Source organism: Heliangelus exortis, chromosome 28 (genome assembly GCF_036169615.1).
Source record: "Heliangelus exortis chromosome 28, bHelExo1.hap1, whole genome shotgun sequence".
In the NCBI taxonomy this organism is placed as follows: Eukaryota; Metazoa; Chordata; class Aves; order Apodiformes; family Trochilidae; genus Heliangelus; species Heliangelus exortis.
In genome coordinates, this window is record NC_092449.1 from 2813913 (window position 1) to 2819912 (window position 6000).

Sequence of the window (6000 nt, forward strand, 5' to 3'; positions counted from 1 at the left end):
CTGGGCGAAGCCTGATTGACAGGAGATGACAGGACCTTTCCCCTTAGCCCTGCAAGCAGCCACTTAGGGAATGCAACTGGAGACACCCCGAAGGAAGCTTTAGGGATCTAAGGAGAAGAAAAGCAGAGGGTGCTACCGTGGGGCAAAGCAGGAACAAGGGGAAGCCAAGGATGGAGCAACCGGAGCACTCGGCACGTTCCATATATGGAGAAACGTTGGGACACTGGAACAACCTCCCAGGATCTGGAGGAAACCTCAGTGCTCAATGATGGAGGCATTGCAGACGAGTTCAGGCAAGGCCAAGGGGAGCAGAGCCCAGAGAACACCCCCAGACCGAGTGGGGAATTACCTGGGTGCCCAACAAAGCATTTCCCCTTCTACCACCCACAGCACGGGGCAGACCAGGAATGAACAAAGGCTTCAAAAAACCCCTTTTTCCTGCTCCCCCCCCTCAGGCACCAGCTCACACCCTGTCCCCACGTGAGCTTTGCTAACAAGAATCCTGACCACCAGAACAAGAAACAGATCTCTGGTGTGGCTGAGCTACCTCCAGCCAATACAGGGACTGGCAAGGACTGAAACAGGAAAATAAATGTCCCCTGAGGTTTTACATCCCTGCAGACATTTGGTCTGAGAAGTCCCCAAAAATGAGCCTCTGTTTGAAATCTTAAGTTCTGAGGCAGGGTACCTGCCAGCCCCCCTCTTGCTTTGATTCTTCCCCTCTGGAGGATATTTGCCAAAGTTATTTTATAAACTCTTTTCTATTTATAGCACAGCCCCTTCAGCTCTAATGAGATAATCTTCTGGCATTCCACCATCACTAATATTTACTTTGATGTTTAAAATAACATCTTCTGAGGGATTGATTTTTATGATTTTTTTTTTTTTTAACAAAACAAAACAAACAACAAAACCCCACCTTTAAAATACAACCAAAGCAAAGCAATCTACCACTGGTGCAAGGGGGGCAAATGCCTGGTGATGCACACGAAGTTAGTGACATTGCAAGTTTTTTTTCACAGCAAACAGTTTATAATCCTCTGACCACATCGTTCAGGAGGGGAAGAGGCATTTGCAGCTCCGGAAGATGGAGAGAGACAGCGAGAGGGAGAGGGAGGGCAAAATGTGTTTATTCTCAGGCACGAAGACAGCAAGGAATTCTGCAACAGGGATTCCAGCCGTTGCTCGCTGTAATTGGGAGCTTTGCCCACGGCAGCTCTGCACAAGAAAATCGGATTTTAGAGCAGCAAACATGCGATCAGATGGCTTCATGCAGCAAAGAAAAAAACGTGGAGCAGTGTGGGGACAGGGGGAGGCGAGGGAGACAGCGCGGGTGCAGATGCCTGAGTGCTGCTGCCTGCAGACACTTTGAAACACAACTCTGCATTTTTATGGAAACTCTGAATGTTGGAGAAGGGTGAACATGGTTTTCATTCTCATAAATGTTTTTCCAGCATGCAACGCACTTCGGGCTCATTCCTTCTCCAGGGAGATGGGTCTGATTTCAAAGAACATCCGCGTTCCCTCCACCCCAGACCACCCCACTCCAACCTCAAAGAGTGTTCCCTGGAAAAAAATATTTTAAAGAGTGTTTTACCTTTTCTAGTGTTTTTTCCCCCCTTCTTTCTTCTTTATCCCCTTTTAATTCCTTGAGCTTTTTTTTTTTTTTTTTTTTTTGCTTTTTTTTTGCTTTTTTTTTTTTTTTTTCTTTTTTTTCCCAAAAGCAGCAAAAATCTTCTCTCTCCCTCACTCCTGCGCGTGTCAGAAAGTTTCCAGGCTCGAGGGTTTATGTCGCCTTCCTCAATAACCTTCTTCTGTCAGACCCAGGCAGCACTGGAGCTGGAGGCTTTGCTAAAAAGTCTCCTTTCAGGAAGTGAGCAGTAATAAGAGAGCGGCTCGCAGGCAGCATGTATAGGGTCTGCTCAAAAAAAAAAAAAAAAAAAACAACAACCAACCACACAGTCCCCCCCCCCCCCCAAAAAAAAAAAAAAAAAAAACCAACAAAAAAAACTTAGCTCAGGAATTTTGCCAGGATTATAAAAAAAAAAAAATTCCCCAAACCCACAAGGCTGTAGAAGTCCCGCCCTGACTGCTGACATCAGTGCAGAAGGAAGGTCTTGCCTGCAACAGTAGAAAATTAATCAGCTAAACCTTGCTGCGGAGGAGCAAGCAGCGCTGATCCCCGGGGCTGTGCACAGCCCCCCGGGGTGATGCTGGCGGCTCTGGGACCGATTCAATCCCCCCCCTCAAAGTGACCCAGCAAGGTCACGCTGCCGAGATCAGACAAAACAGATAAAGCCAGCCAGGATTTTTTTCCCCCCCCGACAATGAACACCACTCCCGTCCTTCATTTTAACCAGAGCTTTCACAGTGCTTTTAAAAAGTCAGTGCACGGCTGATGAAAGAGCCTTGACAAAGGCAGAGGTGCTCTCAACAGGAACGTTAGGTATTGGCTTGAAAATTTAAAAAAAAAAAAAAAAAAAAGCTCTCAAGATTTTGCTAATGTTTTAAGAAGTCCCTTCCCTCCCGGGTTACATCATTTTCGCCCTGCTGGCTCTTGCAATGCCCTAATTCCTCTCATTCTGCTGCCACCGTGGAGTGTCCCACAGAGGACAATCCGTTTTCTAAAGTAAAGAATAAGCATTGCAAATAATAAAATGCTGTTGTTTTCGCTTTTGTTTTTTTTTAAAAAAAGCCCTCTCAGGACACATAAAACAATAAGCAACAATAAAGGGCAGGAGCTCATTTCCTTCTTCCTTCTGAAGTCGTCTTTGAGATTAGAAAGCTGAGTGTGTGAGCCTTGGTAAGGGGAAAATTACCTGCAAATGTTCTAAAAACGGGATCTTCCAGCTCACCCTGCACTATCCTGCTTTTCCCTGCATCCAGAGGGGGGCTCTGGGCAGGGACATGGGGCAAGGATGGCAGCACAAGGCAGTGGATCTTCAGCCTCAGCCCCTCAACAGGGACACAGGGACCCCAAAATTCGACTCACAGAGCCTTTTAAGTATTAGAGGATTTGAATGAAGAGCAAGGGAATGAAAAGCTGCTGGGAGAAGGTGTAAACCTTAGGCCAAACATGAGACCCCCCCCTGCCCAGGAGCAGAGTGCAAGGGGGGGGGGGGGGATCTGAGAGCTGGAGGGTTTGCAGCCCCCTGAAGCACGGTGTGGACAACCATCCCCTCCAGACACTGTGTCCTGCCCTGGCCTTTCCAGGTACATCCATTGCCAAATCCACAGGATCCAGCCCTGGGGCTGGCCCTGGCTGCCACCCAGGCTGCCCCAGCTCTGGTCTGTAACCATCTGACCATTAGATGGGAACGGAGAAAGGAAAAGCCACAAAGACCTGGCCAGCCCTACACCCTAATGGGATGCTGGCCATGGCATGCCTAAGAAAAGGGATTAAATAAAAAACAAGAACCTCTGGTATTTTTTGCAGAATATCCTCCTCTATCAATAAACTAAGCACAGGGCTGAACCTAAGCCAGAAGCTGTATCTTTGCATTTAACAGTCACCATTCATTTTCTTCTGTGGATTTGTGTCAGGACTCATTGAAGCCCTGGGAACTCCACTCCTCAGGCAGAGCAGGACATGGCCAGGAGGGACCTGTTGGTTTTATGTCTTTGGTGTCACCTGGTAAGCATCCTCATCCTACCAAGCCTGAGAAAATCAGGACAAACATCCTTTGCTCCCAGAAGGAGATGCCTGATGTGGGAGTTCACAGCCTGGAGCTCCAATGCCAGCACTGCCCCAGCCCCTGGGACATCCCAAGAAAAGCACAAGAACCACTCTGCCTGACAGGTACTGAGACTGGCATGGGCTGGCTCTCCATCTGAAAACCTGGTTCAAAGGGACTGCAATTGCTGGTCTGGATTTTTGGCTGGTTCCCTGGCTGGGTGGAAAGAGCAGTTTCCTTCCTCCCCAGGCTGTGTTACTCATTGTCTGAGCCCCTAAAGCACATACATAAAAGAGCAACTAAACAAAAGTATTTGGGGTTTTAATTGAATGGTGCTGCTTCTGGCCAGGGAAAAACTAATTGCTCAAAGCATGGCCCCTGCCACACCAGGAGCTTTCTGTCTGCTGAAGCTTTCCCCAAACACACTCTGTGTAATGAAGAGGGATGGAGGCTGCAGACACCCATCTCTTGGCTGCCTTTCCCTCTCCCTTTCCAGGGCTATTTGCTTTTCTCTGATGTGCAGGGTCTCTCTCCTCCTGGATGGTAAATGCAGTGTTAGAGACTCCTGACATTACAGGGACAAAGCATCCGTGTGCCTGGGGACCAACCTTGCACCCCAGCCCTGCCCCCAAACCCAGTACTGCTCTGAGGACCTTCTCACACTTGGCCCAGGCCATGCCACCCCCTCAGCAAAAAACCTGAGGAGTCTGGAGCCATCTCTAAGGGGGTGATGGAGCCACCTCAGAGCTGCACACACCTTCCCCAAAGCAAGGCCTCCATCTCCATCGCTTACACAAAAGCCCAGAAAAGGGGGAGAGATACAGGATTCAGAAACAGAAAAGAGGCAGAGGGTATTGGACCCTGCTGGGGAAAAAAAAAAAAAAAAAAAAGGTTTTGCACAGACAACCAGCAGCCAGTACAATTCATCTCCAACACCAAACAGTTGTAACTGGTTGCTGCTTTTCTTTCTGGGATGAGGATGCATCTCCAGAAGACACCTAAAATCCTCTCCCACCAGCTCTCCTGCATCCTCCCTCACTCCTGGGGTGGATGGGAGCTCTGCAGAGCACCCAGCATCCAGCACCCAGCATCCAGCACCCAGCACCCAGCACCCAGCACCCAGCATCCAGCACCCAGCATCCAGCACCCAGCATCCAGCACCCAGCATCCAGCACCCAGCATCCAGCATCCAGCACCCAGCATCCAGCACCCAGCACCCAGCACCCAGCACCCAGCACCCAGCACCCAGCATCCAGCATCCAGCACCCAGCACCCAGCACCCAGCATCCAGCACCCAGCACCCAGCATCCAGCACCCAGCACCCAGCACCCAGCACCCAACACCCAGCACCCAGCACTCAACACCCAGCACCCAGCACCCAGCATCCAGCATCCAGCACCCAGCACCCAGCACCCAGCACCCAGCCCAGTGACACTGCACCCTCCCGTGGCTGCAGGTGGCAGAGGACCCTGCCAGGTCCAGGCTCAGCACCAGGCTGGCAGAAACCCTGCAGGGATGATGCCCTGAGCCCTGGGGACACACAGAGCTGGCACAAACTCGGTGCCACGGCTGCTCGGGGGTCCTGGCTGCTGCCCAAAGCCACCCAGCTGCAGCACCAGCACTCAGGACGCTGAGGCCAGGGCTCAGTTAAGGCTCATCAGGCTGGAAGCTCTGTCCTGGTTGCCATTAAACCACAGAGGGAACAATGCTGAGGCCTGACGGGGTCATTTTGTATAAGCATTTTGTACACAAAATCAAAAGAAACTCTGCTTTTGCTACGTCTAAACTGCAGGGCCTGGGCAAAGTTCCCAGCTCTGGCTCCACATCACAGCCTGGCCCCAAGTCCTTGCTGGGACAAGCTGCTTAGCCACGGAGTAACCCTTTTTATGGTTGTGCTGTACCAAACACAACAATCCTCCCTTCAGCCTTTAGCTGCAAGAAATAAACTTCTCCACTTTGTAGCCAGACGCTGCAGGTTGAGAACCTGCAAGTGAAACCAGCTGTAAACAAATGTTTGGGGTTTTTTTCCACTAGGGTAGAGACATGCAACCTGACTGCCCAAAGGTAAAACCCAGTTTAATTAATCCCAGGTCTTAGATAACCCTGGGCTGGTGTCTCCTATACTTGTAACTCCAGGCTGAAGCACAGCTGTCAGAAAGCAAGTGTCAGAATCATTGGACATTAACTAAAATTTTGTGGGGATTTTGGGCAAAGGACAAACGTGCCCATGAACCTCACTGAGAGCTGGGTGAGGTTGGGTGTGTTGGGATTCTGCATTTTCACTGCTGTTAACTGCCCAAGTGACTCAGCTTTTCTATCTCAAGAT

At 50.1% G+C, this 6000-nt stretch overlaps 1 protein-coding gene across 1 annotated transcript in view; it reads right to left on the minus strand.

The window, feature by feature from the left end:
* LOC139788031 (A disintegrin and metalloproteinase with thrombospondin motifs 10-like) overlaps positions 1 to 1927 on the minus strand; it is a 55265-nt gene extending 53338 nt beyond the window's left edge. Inside the window, exon 1 of the mRNA XM_071727547.1 lies at positions 1598 to 1927. The gene's annotated coding sequence lies outside the window, so the exon portion shown is untranslated. The remainder of the gene's footprint in view (positions 1 to 1597) is intronic.
* Positions 1928 to 6000: the final 4073 nt, after the last annotated feature.